A 14,752-nucleotide genomic window follows, 5' to 3' on the forward strand; every position below is an offset into this window, starting at 1 on the left:
GTTACTTCCTGGTTGTAAACCTGAAGACAAACACAAGCGGTTGGACGGTTGTAGAAGTCACTTATTAAGTTGAACAATGGAGTGCTTAACTTTCTTGATCTTTTCTATGGTACACTGTGTGCTGTTTTCTTTCTGTCGGGGGGGAATGTACCAGGCAACCTTCATAAACAGGAAATTAAGAGAGGCAGCGCGAGTGACGGTTGTAGACCAACCACGCTAGTTTGTCTGTGTGTTCGTGGGTGTGGATTGCAATGGTGGTCAACAACATACATTTCAGACTGTGACACTTTAATGATATTACTATGTAGAAAATACAGAATTGTATATAGCCTAGACTCACAGAAATCAGCTTCTGAGAAATATTGATGTATTCTATTTTTTAACAAAGCCAAGGCAAAAATGCACACATGCTGTATTTGTGTTGCTGGTCGATGCCTGTTGTAGCAGTGGTAAATATGTGATAGAAGGAGGAGTGGCCTGTTTAAAGGAAGGATAAAGAAGGATACAGGATAAAGGATGAGAGAGAGGAAGATGAGGTGAGGGTTCCAACTCTCCTGAGCCTGGACAGGCTTTAGGAGCTATTTGGTCTCTCTCGCTCTCTCTCTCTCTCTCTCACTCTCACTCTCACTCTCACTAATATCGAGAATAAATCGTTTTCACCACTAGCAGCAGGGGGCACAAGGGAGTGTGCGGATGGGGTGGGGGGTAAGAATTGGAGGGTAAGGGATGCATGGAATTTATTTGGGCAGCTTTTGTGATGCAAGGCAAATCCAGTCTTTTATTTTTCATCTGTTCTGCTTTTGAATAGGAACAGCTATCCGTATCTGATGCAATATTTACGTTAATTTCAGATCAGCCGTTTGAGCTGCCTCAGATGTGTATCTTTGTTTGAACAAGGAGGGGTTGTTTGTTTCAGTGTGAAATTGCAAACGACTTCAGGGCATATTTGGTAATTAATACGAAGGCCTGTTCTGTATGTGTGTGTATATCTAATATTTAATACCCCCTTTCCCAGAGGAGGCCCTTTTTAATGAGCTATTGTAGCAGCTAGGTCTAACGTCAGGTAGTGAAAGAGGCTCTTTGTTGTGCAGATGTCTCAGGAATAGCTCCAGCGGATGAAATATGACTGTGCTGACCTTTTCAGTTGTGTGCGTATTTGTCAGGATTCAAATAAGTTGAAAGGATCAAACTAAACAGTTTCCCAAGTCAGGCTGGGAATTGTGCAGCAGAGGTCAACAGTGGGGGCCACATGGAGGATTCCAGCGTACAGCCAGTTGTTGGTACGTAGTGAAGTACTAGACCATCTCCCGCAGACAAAGACAAAATTAAAATTCTAATTTATTAATGTATACAGAGATCTTGCCCAACCTGTCACTCAGCTATTGAAAAGAGAGCTGGGTCCTTTTTTTCCTACTTCCTCCCCTGCCCAGTACTTGTGAAGCGCACAGGCTGGCTGGTCATAGTATCTAAATAAAATGCTAAATTGCCAGCTCTGTAATGTTGTAGGCTATGTAACATTTTTGCTAGGTTGAAACTGTCATAATGAAAAGCCACAAGTGTTTATTTATCTCAGAGTAACATACTCCACTAATTAAATACATAAATTCAATGGCTGTGTTCATACATAACCAGAATGTGTGTGTGCATGTGTGTACGTGCGTGCATGTGTGCATCAGTATATAATATAGTTGGTCTTCACTTGTGGTCTTCCTGCAGTGGAGCAGCCGCTTCATTCAGACCCTCGAGGGCACTTCTCCCTTAGCTATAAGGACAAACCCACATGTAGAGAAAGCACTGGAAGACCCCTTTTAATGCAACAACATTGGCATTCTCCACAGCATACTTGGGGATAATGATTTTTGTATTGAGTTGGAACAGGTCATCAAAAGACATAATACAACAATTATGAGCTGTGTACTAAGCTGCCACCCAGTAAAAGCACCTGATGTGTAGAGCTGTGTATAGCTGTCTGGGGTGAGGGCCCATTCATCTCGGCAGTCTCCCCATTAGACAGAGAGAGATGCACGAGCTCTGTGACTCACTCCAATTCATTTTATTCAAGTAAAAAATAATGAAGCACAGAATATCTGAAACATCAGAAAGAAATGACCTGCATGGAAGCGGGGTGAAAAATCAAGCAAGCAGCAGAATCCTTGATCAGCATGAAATGGCTCTTTGGTTTTATATCTCCAAGAAGAGCGGGTGTTTTCATCTCCAAACCCCCCAATGAAACTTGTAGACTAGATGCTGCATGTCCTGCTTGTATACTGTTACCCAGGGCCTTTAATCAGACTAAATCATACAAACAGCTGTTAGCAGGCTGGAGAGCAGCTTAACATACTTGACTGGTCAAAAAGCGAGTAAATTACTGACAGAATGACACGTGTAATTAAAAGAGTCCATGCCACTTTACCTCGCGCTTCACACCTACAGTGGCGCAGGACGAGAGCGAGCAACTCCCACCCCGCTAATTAGCATTATCAGTGAAATGGTAGTGTTTGACTCATTAGTTCCATGTGCATTTAATTAGAGGCTGGCTGAAATTGGATTTAACTTATTACTTTTTCATGGATCACTTTCTTGTCATCACTTCAAATTGGATTGCAGCCCCAGGTAACTAATTATGCCAGCCGCAGGATCAGGGGTGGAGAAATAGGTCATTAGGAACAACACTGTCAGACCCTCACTGATAGTCCACTCACACCACGGAGGGAGAAGGGAAAAAAAGAGTCTCATTTGTGGCATTTCTTAGGAGCCTGCTCAGTTAAATACACCACGCTGCAAGGCATCCTGGGTAGACACCCAGCGCCTACAGTGGATTATGTGACATGAAGCTGAGCTGAAGATGTTATGTCAACATGGTTCCAGTGCCATCAGTGTAATGCCCAGATTGTTCCAGGTCTGGATGGTGGCCTTGATGGGCCTTCATTATTCATTATTCATGTCACTAGTACCATTAGGTACTGTTAGGTAGGCTTAAAGCCAGCCATGGTTCTCTATATGAACCCTCCATGAAGAAAGTTCACTTTTATTAGCCGGTACTGGCAGCTCAGAAAAGACAATCCTGTGTGTGTATTAGGACTGAAAACAGATCATGTTAATGGTTTGAAAAATGCCCAGTCCGCCTATTAGGCTTATTTTTATTATATTTGTGGTTGTAGACATATTATTTGTAGCACAGGCAAATGTGTCACATAGGGCGGCAGACTACTGAAAAAAAATCCCTTGTTGAATATTTGCGTGTTCTCTGAAAGCAACATGTAAAGATCAGTTCTTTCATATTTCTACTGAAGCTGAGTCCTTGAAGCTTGTGAGAAACGGAAAACAAGAAAAGAGAAACAGGTTTTTTATGGTTTCCTGGCTTCCTCTGTTCACTGAAATGATGCGTTGGCTTCCTTTTTATTTAAATGAAATGATCATGATTCATTTGATAGGTCATCTTGTCAACATCCTCTGATCAATTTTGCATTGAACATTTTCATGATGTCAAGGGAGCAGTGCTTGTTATTCTTCAGAAATTGGCAAAAGACGGAAAAAACATCAACCCATTCTCTTATCTACAGTAGATTTTTTCCAGGTGAATCTCTCTCTCTCTCTCTCTCCTCTCTCTCTCTCTCTCTCTCTCTCTCTCTCTCTCTCTCTCTCTCTCTCTCTCTGTTGGTCTTTCAGTATCTCCCCCCCTCTGTTATACACTATTGTGTGCAGTCTCACAGAGGGCATCTCCAGGTCAAAAGATAATCTTTTCAGTTTTACATGATGAAAGCCCCTCTGCCGCTCATATCCTTCATTTGTGGTCTTTGGGGAGTGTGGTGTGACAGAATGCAGGGGCAAACCTAAATCTGACAGGGGATGAGAAGCCCCTGGCTTTCTCTACTTCTGTTTTTTGTAGTAGACCCATGGCATTGTCCTGACACATGCACACTGCAGCGCTCCAATCTGTTAGTCATTAGACTGCCGGGCCGGGGCCTGCCGGCTGGACCTCCGCCAGGGGTCTGAGGCGATCAGAGGCGGCATTCCGAGGCGCTCCCTCCCACAGTCCAGCCGCCCTGTGGCCCAGAGCGCTATCCATGGCTCAGAGCACTATCTGTGGTGGCGAGGCGAGGTGACAATGAACCCGGGCTCTGCCCACTTTGGCCCCCTGCCCAAACAGGAAGGCCAGCTGAGATAACGGGACAATGGAGGTGGGCGCATCCACTCTGTGATGAGCGCCCAAGGTGTGGACCCCAAATGAGCCAGGTTTCCCGTTTTAAACAGACACGTTCGGGTTCAGACGATCAAGGCCAGTGTGGATGGATGCTCCTTTCAACGGTCAGTAAACAGGGACTAGGCCTACTCCTTGTTTTGAACGGGGATTGAAATGGGAATGTTCTGACAGATACTGTGTTATTAGAGAAATCAATATTTTTCAAGTTCAACAGCACAGTTAAAGACAGTTTTTAGGTTCAGAATCAAATCATATACGTCTGTGGGTGTGTATGTAAGTGATGTCTCTGTCCTTTTGTGTTTGTAAAAGCTCTCAAGGTGATGTGGTAATGAATTCTTATTTGATGTCTTTGTTGCTTTGAGCTGATTTAATTCGCCAGGAATGATCAACCCAACGCTGATCCCTGCATCCATGTGTAACCAAGGATCAGGATGTCTTTTTCACCACTTGTTTTTCTTGTCATATTGTAAAAATGCATTATGTGTACTGTATATATTAGAAACAGGTTTGGATAATTCTGTCAGAATGAAGTCATCCCTTGTATTTCCAGGCAGTCTGTTCCATCCTGTTAGTAAGCCTCAGCCATCCGATGACTGTCGGCCTGACTCCAGTCACAGGGCTTTAAGCCACTCTGCCATTTTCAAGAGCTTTTTATTCTGAGTCCTGATGTTTCCCTTCAAGCTCTATCCCCCTTCCCCCAAATCTAGTATCTTTAAATCATTCTCCGCCACAGTATCTTGATGACAGCCATGTGTTGTTTGGAATGATTCACTCCCCCTTTAGGGGGATAATGGGTAGATGTAAGGACAGAGCATTAATATCCATATAAAAAACATCCACTCAAGTATCTCATGCATCTCTACATTTATTTAACCTTTATTTAACCAGGTTAGTCTCATTGAGATAAAAATCTATTTTTCAAGAGAGACCTAGGCCAAGACAGTAGCATCAACACATCAGTATCAGACAAAAAGGCACATGACATCAACCAGATGAAAATGACATCAATACAATAAGCAGTACATCAGTAACGAACATGTACATGACACAAGCATCAGAGCTTCACAACTATACATGCCTCAACAACTTGTAAATAAAAAAGTGTTTTACTCCTCTAGGGACATCAGGTCCTGGAGTTTTAAGTTGGCTTGGAGGGAATAACTGATGAGCATTCTTAACTGATGAGCATAACTGACACTTAACTGACCAGCATGCTTCTCAGGATTAAAATCAGGCGTATTGTGAACACAGATAGTTTCAGTTAGTGTAATCTACTTACCCTGTTTTACTCGTATGGTCTTTAGAGGGGGTGTACATTCCTGAAACCATGTATGAGAGATGTTCTGAAGTGAATGACACAATCCGTAGATACTTCTATTCATTTTGGGCACTGAAGAGTACGTGTTTATAGTCCACGCCCTGGTAATTCATGTAGCTATGACTAGTTTCTGGATACCAAATACTTGGCACGGATGCACTCGGATGGCCAAAATGTACTCAAACTAAGTATTTTTACCATGTTGACATAATACTGTTTGATAAAGATGACTATTTGACTGCTCATTTCATTTGGCATCATTTAACTATAGGATTATTTTTCTCCTCAACAAAATGTCATAATAAGGCACTCTACTTCTTAATATAGTGTCTGATTCCAAATAACTCTATATGAATCAATCGCGAAAGAATACAGCACAAATTTCCCCCACCCACTGAATTTATGTTGCACATCGCTGTAGATGTTTTTGTTTTGACTAAGCGAAAACCACAGCAGACGGAACACAAAGAAACACGAACTTCGCTGGCATATCACCTCAGGAAATATTTAGCAAATACAGACAACAAATCTGCTGAGTTAACAATGTGTTCTTCAATGCCTGAAATTAAAAGTAAATATCCAAACCAATAACACAATAAATCCTTGTAACACAATTTAACAGGCATAGGTTACCGGTAACTTTCAAAGTGTACCAGTAAACTACCAGAAGTTTGGTAACTTTCAAGTTTTGGGGGGGAATTTTATCACATGACATCTAGTGGCCATTTTGGGTGTCAGTAATTATCTCTGGCCCTCAGTGTGGCCTTATCAAATGTAAAATATATAAAATAATTAAATAAGATGATTAAAAAAATAAAATAATTATAGAATGACAAAGCTGTAAAACATGATCCTAAATATAAACCATCAACTTAGTGAATACCATTGGTGTTTAATATGAGGGTTTCAGCATGAAATATCCTTTAAATTATGTCAATAATATGTCTTTGTTGTAAATGTTTTGGCGCCAAACTGGTGGCAGTTGTGAATAAAGACAGTATTTGGAGAGTTGCAGAGTTAATTGAAAACAATGCCATCGTTGATTAGATGCTTTTTTTCAATATGGTCTCTCCACTAGACACTTATGGACAATATGGACACAGATATAAAAAAATTAATATTATATATGAATAAAAAATGTTTTGTTTTTCAAGTACAGGTTACCTTTTAATTACCAAAATTACCAAAAGTTCTGGTAACTTTGGTAAATTACCAGTAGTTTTGCAACCCTAAACAGGCGTGACTAAAGGCGTCCGCATGCTTCCCATCCGAAACAGTTCGGAACAGTTTGTGCATATATTATGGTGACATTTTGTGACGTTTTTTTTTTTTTTTTTTTTCGGCTGTAGCCGAAGTCTACGCCCCTTCGTTGGTGATTGGTTAACAGTAGGGATTCTTCAATTAAGTTTTTATTGTCATTCAGCGAGAGACTAATTACTTTCATGCAAATGTTTTCACTTGAGAAATACTGCACAAAACATCTTAGTTAGATGTAAAATTGCACGACTAAGATCTCATCAACAAAAATGTCAAAATGAATGACAGATTGAATTAGTTGTGACTATTTTGAGGCTACAGCATCTCAAGATGGACAAACAGTACTATTGGCGCTTTTTTCTCATTTTTCAAGGGAGTATGCGAGCACACTCGCCGGTTCGATTTGATGCTTCATAATGATGGTTGCTAGGCAATGCCCGTTACGAAGCTGTTACCTTCCCGTTACGAAGCTGTCACTTCATCCATCATTTCGCAAAGCCCACCACTATGCATGCATGTTTTCTTAACCATAACTGGATGGATCAATAAATAATTAATGTTGGAATGAAAATCGCTGAATGACGATAATATTGGAATGAAGTAGGCTAATGCCATTGAAGGCATGTATCAAATTGTTGCTTACTGAAACTCCCACAATCATCCAACCGTTTTAAATCATTTAAAGCAATAGCCATGTGTGGTCAACTATAATTTCAGCACCGGTTTGATTGGGACAGCGCCATTGCACTGCTTTGAGACAAGAGTGGGGACGCATCTTGATAAATCAATCAATGTCAGATTTTTGTTTTCACTGAATCTCCGTTTGGATATTTGGTTACAATTAGGCTGGGAAAATGTTAGCTACGTATATTGAGGTGAGTGCTCATTATGATAATTTTAGTCTGCCTAGTTTGCCCATCTATTAGCACTGATCAGAACATTTTGCTACATGTTATGTAGCCTAGTATAACAAGTGGATTATTTTGCTCTTCACTCACATTGTAGCCTAGCCTATATCCCAACAAAAAGCCCTTGACTTGTCTGATAATCAATCAATGCGATTTTGTTTCACTGAATCTCCGTACATATATTTAGTTATTTGATCTCTGGCTGGGCAAATAAGTGGTGGTGGTAGCTAATCTATTCGTTTCCTAATCTATCTCTGATCAGATACATTTAGCATGCTATAATGTAGCATAAATCAAGTGTATTATTTTGCTATTGACTCGCGCATATGCAACTCGAAAAGCCTGCAACATGTATAATTTTTTAGGTCTGGCATAGATTGCATTTTACATCGGACGTAAAGTTACGACCCACTTACGACCAACTGGTGCAACCGGCCCCTGGATCTGCAAACAATGATTTACTTTTCTCAGATAAGAGGGAACCCAACAATGTTTGTTTTCTCATGATAAAAGTAAAGGTTACAAGTTTTTTTCAGTTTAAGAAAAAAATAGTTTTTGTATGCAGTTTATATTTTTATTTGAATTGCAACATGAGTTAGATATACAGTGGGGGGGAAAAGTATTTAGTCAGCCACCAATTGTGCAAGTTCTCCCACTTGAAAAGATGAGAGAGGCCTGTAATTTTCATCATAGGTACACGTCAACTATGACAGACAAATTGAGAATTTTTTTCTCCAGAAAATCACATTGTAGGATTTTTTATGAATTTATTTGCAAATTATGGTGGAAAATAAGTATTTGGTCACCTACAAAAAAGCAAGATTTCTGGCTCTCACAGACCTGTAACTTCTTCTTTAAGAGGCTCCTCTGTCCTCCACTCGTTACCTGTATTAATGGCACCTGTTTGAACTTGTTATCAGTATAAAAGACACCTGTCCACAACCTCAAACAGTCACACTCCAAACTCCACTATGGCCAAGGCCAAAGAGCTGTCAAAGGACACCAGAAACAAAATTGTAGACCTGCACCAGGCTGGGAAGATTGAATCTGCAATAGGTAAGCAGCTTGGTTTGAAGAAATCAACTGTGGGAGCAATTATTAGGAAATGGAAGACATACAAGACCACTGATAATCTCCCTCGATCTGGGGCTCCACGCAAGATCTCACCCGGTGGGGTCAAAATGATCACAAGAACGGTGAGCAAAAATCCCAGAACCACACGGGGGGACCTAGTGAATGACCTGCAGAGAGCTGGGACCAAAGTAACAAAGCCTACCATCAGTAACACACTACGCTGCCAGGGACTCAAATCCTGCAGTGCCAGACGTATCCCCCTGCTTAAGCCAGTACATGTCCAGGCCCGTCTGAAGTTTGCTAGAGTGCATTTGGATGATCCAGAAGAGGATTGGGAGAATGTCATATGGTCAGATGAAACCAAAATAGAATAGAACTCTTTGGTAAAAACTCAACTCGTCGTGTTTGGAGGACAAATAATGCTGAGTTGCATCCAAAGAACACCATACCTACTGTGAAGCATGGGGGTGGAAACATCATGCTTTGGGGCTGTTTTTCTGCAAAGGGACCAGGACGACTGATCCGTGTAAAGGAAAGAATGAATGGGGCCATGTATCGTGAGATTTTGAGTGAAAACCTCCTTCCATCAGCAAGGGCATTGAAGATGAAACGTGGCTGGGTCTTTCAGCATGACAATGATCCCAAACACACCGCCCGGGCAACGAAGGAGTGGCTTCGTAAGAAGCATTTCAAGGTCCTGGAGTGGCCTAGCCAGTCTCCAGATCTCAACCCCATAGAAAATCTTTGGAGGGAGTTGAAAGTCCGTGTTGCCCAGCGACAGCCCCAAAACATCACTGCTCTAGAGGAGATCTGCATGGAGGAATGGGCCAAAATACCAGCAACAGTGTGTGAAAACCTTGTAAAGACTTACAGAAAACGTTTGACCTGTGTCATTGCCAACAAAGGGTATATAACAAAGTATTGAGAAACTTTTGATATTGACCAAATACTTATTTTCCACCATAATTTGCAAATAAATTCATTAAAAATCCTACAATGTGATTATTTTTTCTCATTTTGTCTGTCATAGTTGACGTGTACCTATGATGAAAATTACAGGCCTCTCTCATCTTTTTAAGTGGGAGAACTTCCACAATTGGTGGCTGACTAAATACTTTTTTCCCCCACTGTATTTAGATACTGTATGTATTATATCAATGTTGATATGGCTTAGAAGGAATGTATTCTCCCACTTTGTTTATTAATAGGAGCTGTGTAACGTGAACTGTGACATCGTCTTTAACCCCAGAACAAATCCCTAGTCAGATGACCAGACGTTAACTCATACTTTTACTGTAATTCAGGCAGGAAATTGAGTATTTTATTATGTCATCTCCTCACTGTGTCATAAGCATAAAACTGAAAGCTCAAGGATATTGATGATTCTGTGTTGATAAAATGTGTTGGTAATAGTCTATATGTATCACATCGATACATATGTGTAATTACTGTATACAGTGTAGGCTCAGGCAGAGGATGAGAAGTGTAGAGTGCGAGGGGGAGAGAGGGAAGGCTTGAACTGTATATCTGCTAAATTTATCATGAGGCCTTTGGGAGCATTGAAATGAGAACAGTGACCTATTACTGCTAAGAAGGTGTTTTATTGAGAATATGCCGACATGCCACTCCAGGGAGATACTGGGGAGAAGAGTGTGGCCAGAGCCGACACCACTGTCAGCACCTGTGTGTGTGTGTGTGTGTGTGTGTGTGTGTTTGTGTGTGTGTGTCAGAAAGAAAGAAAATAAATAGCTTTTTTTTCTTCTACTTAATTATTCACTAAGATATGTACACTTGAGGTCTCCCAGTCAATAATTTATATAGGTCACCCATCTTTGCAAAGCTTGTTTTTAGTTATTAGCAGATTAGGGGAAAATGGCTTGTTAAGTATGGGCTGTGTTTAGTTTACCAGTGTATTTGTGGACTGGAATGTATTCCATGAGCATTCATCCTTAGCCAAACTTTAATAGACATTGATATGAGCAGTTTGTTAATGGCCATGTTTTTCTTTTTTGTGTTTATTGACATGGTAATTAGCTGAGTGAGGTGTTAATCCTGATTTAAAGGTTTATTTTCATGTCTGAAAGTATTACATAGTTATGGCTTATCTGAAACAGGCTTGACTTGGTTAGTGTATTATCAGACAATACAGTCATATTTATCACGGTTTAAATATTTTTTATTTCAAAACCAGGAAAAACACATGTAGACATGTTTTAACATTCTATTATCTCTCGCCTGTGCAGTTCATACATATCCAGTAGGGGGCAGAGTCCTGTTTTCAATTTTTTTCTCTTTTATATACTAGGTGCACATGGGTGTTTAACCATGTGATGATATTATGACAGCTAATTCCTCTTATCGTGAGTAGTGATATCACCAAAGGTAGTACTATCTGTTGTGTAGTGAAGTATTAGGACAAGTGGTTTTAGTAGTTAGAGGCAAAATCATGTATTTTGTTAGATGTAGTGTCATCGAAGAGTACGTAGAGTTTATTGCTTATGTTTACAATTTAAGCACAAAGGGCAACTGTTAAAGATACCCTGGACAAAGAAAGTGGTGATATAGTTCATGGTAAAGCAGTTTCTTACTAAGTACACACAAACTTAAAAAACTAAACAAAAAAAACAACAAACGACACATGTATAATAAAAAGCATTTATTTTAGACTGAAGTGCTTTTTTATGGTATTGGCAACAACAACAAAAAAAGCATCTCAATTGTTTGTTGGCTGTTTGTTGTCATCAGAATATAAAATGAGTTTTGGCTCTTTGTCCTGGCGCTGTAAACAATTCCATTTACCAGAACAATAAAGTGTCTGAATGCAGGCTAGTTTCTTTCTTTCAGCTGGATAGCTGTGTTTACTTATCTGTTGTTTAATTAAAGGGCCTCTTTTCTTTAGGTGCCCATTGTTTCAATAGCCCGGCCGGAGTTTCAGCATGGGTCAAAGGGTTAACAGCCGTCAACTGTGACTTTAAAAAAAAGGGGCCCCACACAAAGGCATGGTTCCACCTGCAGCTCGGCCTGAGGCTCCCTATTGTGTAGGCCATTTGAATTGATTATGTTTAGGGGGCTGGTTGTGATTGGTGGAGAAGGGCGTGGTTGATTGGATAGTTTTTTATCTTGTCAGCCAGGGAGCAACCTTGTGCGTGCAATCTGTCTGTATCCCGAGGAAGGCTGGAGACGCCACAGCACAGCAGTGTCCGCTTGCCTCTCTGCCTGCCTTTCTGCCTCTCATTCGCTCTCTCTCGTGCTCCTCTCCGCTCCACTCCACACTGCACGGCCCAGCTCTCTGTTTACCCTGCCAGCTAAATGGAGTTTGTCAGGTTTGTCAATATGATTGATTCTGCAATTTTGCCAGCTTTCTTGTGTAAAACTTGACAATTTAATTTGTCCAGGGAAAAGAAAAGAGGGCTTTTGTCTATCTGTTGTTGATGTTCTATCATTGTAACTGGTACATTTTATCATGCAGTTTGTTTAAGGGGAGAATAGATCCAGGTTTTAGTGTGTTCTGGAGATAGTGACAGAGTACAGGCTTGCCCTAAAGGCTGTTACACTACAAGCATGTGTGATTTGTGTGGAAATGCTGTGGGTATGTGTTTACTTGCTGTTAGTTGCTGATGCCATTCAGAGATAGAGTTTTCCTTTGCTGAAATGTGCTTCAACAAATGAAACGTTAAAGTGTTTTGTTTATTTGTTTGTGTATTTAGTTACACTTTACATGAACTTTCACTTTACATGAAGTTGCTCCAATGCCAGTTTAGATATACTGTAGTAACTATTCGAGTTGTGTTGGTTTTGTTTACAGTACTGACGCTGTACTAACCTGATAATCAGGATCTGGTACTAAAGTATTTGTTGTTGAAATATGGAAAGTTCTAGGAAAAGCAGTGGGGCATGTTTCTATTTGAGCATTAAAGTTGTTTATCACATATTAGTATTTTGTATATTATACATCCCAGTGTGTAGTAGTAACAAGCACATGTAGCCCTCAGCTTCAGTAGCGCATGCTGTTGTTGTTTAGTGGAAAAGTGTTACATGAGATATTCACAGTTTGTGTGTGTGTGTGAGCTGTGTGTGTGTGAGCTGTGTGTGTGTGTGCCGCTCAGACTTGGTTCCCACTCCAGGCTATCGACAGTGTTCCTGTCAAGTGAGGGAGGCAGTGAGGTGATGGGGGGTTGTTCCTCTCCTCACTCTGTCACTTGAAATTAGGGGAGAGGGAGGCACAACTCTACATTTGACGTCGTCACTACATAACCATTTTAGCCAGACTCAATCATTCTAAATGTCAGCACTGACATTTTTCCAGAAAAGTTGTTTTGTGTGCGTGTGCCCACGCGTGTGTTGTAAAGGGGGTGGGGAATGGAAATGAGTGGTGAAGTTGAACCTCTCTACACCAACTTCCCCCTATTTCCCTGGTGGTACATTTGAACCACACGAAACACCCCTTAGGTATTAGACTGAAGACAGTTATTGACTTTGTGGTGCTGGTTTAACTTTTAATGATGTGAGAGCCTCCAGAGTCTTCCAAAATGACATTTTCAATTAATATATTAATGCATGCTTTAAAAAGACCCACATTTTCCTCACTTTTAGGGCTAGTGTTTTCACCCTCTACCCCCTCTGCCATGTTTGTACTGAGCACCAGACTGTGTCTGAGGAGCCCTGGCATTGGGGGGGAGTTTTCAGCAGCAGCGTGTGTCGTGGTGGTAGAGTGTCTGGCAGAGAGGGGCCGGTGGAGGTACACATTAGATGTGAAGTCTAAACAGCCAGTGTGCACCGTAATGCTGTGCAGCTGCACCGGCCGGGCTGGAGTTGCATTTTGGGAGAGCTGGAGTGCGAGCTGATTGGGTTGACAGTTTGTAATCAAAGTTGATTTATTGTTCATTAGTAGTGCATTAGCCCTTTTAGGCAGGGCCGTTATTTGTGCAGTGGCCTGTCAAGGGGAGAGGCTGCCAGCACCTGTCATTTCTAAACCATGACATAGGCAACCAGATATTACCCTGTACCCAGAGAGGGGGGCGCGGGGCCAGCGAGAGCCCACAGTGCTCTGGGATATCCTTTACTGGACTGGCCACTGCTTTGCAGTGTGGAGTGAGTGAGGGGGAATAGTTTAGCGATGATATAGAAAACCACCAGCTGCTCTCTGCTGTTGCCGCTGACTCCTCGCTGGATTGAGGAACGTTTTGACTTGAAAATAGCTTTTGTTCAGTTTCAAGGTGCATTACTGCTCAGTGCGCTTGTTCAAAGCGTGCCTCCATTTCAGATAGGCAAATTAAGTCAACACCAAAGATGTTATGTATTTCAACGGGTAGAGATAGTAAGTTAACAGTATGATTACATGGTGTATAGACAGTGGTAGGCGTAACAAAATAATAACTAGCCTATATTTGCCACTGTCCTGCTCTGCTAGAACGCATTATGTGATACTGTGTTGATTGCTGCTGGGCTCCTCAAAGAAAAAAAGAAAAAATGTGTTTGTCAAAGTAGTTGTGGAATAATTCAGTAGGCTGTACCCAGATATAAGCACAGGCATATGTGTTGGATCTAGATTTATCTGTGGAAGGCATTCACACATACTGTAAGCCAGCTGCTGACTTCTCCCTTTTAATTATTATTAATTGGCCACATGGATTTCTAACTCACAAAAGACAACAACACAAGCCGGCGTAAAAAAGCAACACAATTTGTGGCCCCTTGTCTGCCGTCATGGAAACAAGGATTAGGTTTGCGTTGCTGGTGTGCAGAGAATGGAAACAATCTGCATGAGTATGTGTCAGGCATTGTCTTTGGGTAAATTTTCATTTGAAGGGGATTTTAAAGGCTGTGATCTTAATTAAATCTCAACTGACTCAAATAATGCATCTGAAGGCACGCAGTGTTGCGTAACGGTGCTGAGCTGGTAAACCATAAATCACGCACACAGAGGGACGAAGGAAGAGAACAGAAGAGGGGGTTCTGGTGTTGTGTGGTGATGCACGCGCCAGGTCTACG

The 14,752-nt window shown here is 41.2% G+C and overlaps 1 protein-coding gene across 11 annotated transcripts in view; it reads left to right on the forward strand.

Moving 5' to 3' along the window:
* The window catches only part of foxp1b (forkhead box P1b), a 197,041-nt gene that overhangs the window by 136,379 nt on the left and 45,910 nt on the right, over positions 1-14,752 (forward strand). The gene's annotated exons all lie outside the window — the stretch shown is intronic.

Source organism: Coregonus lavaretus (assembly GCF_964263955.1).
Source record: "Coregonus lavaretus genome assembly, chromosome: 8".
Lineage (NCBI taxonomy): Eukaryota > Metazoa > Chordata > Actinopteri > Salmoniformes > Salmonidae > Coregonus > Coregonus lavaretus.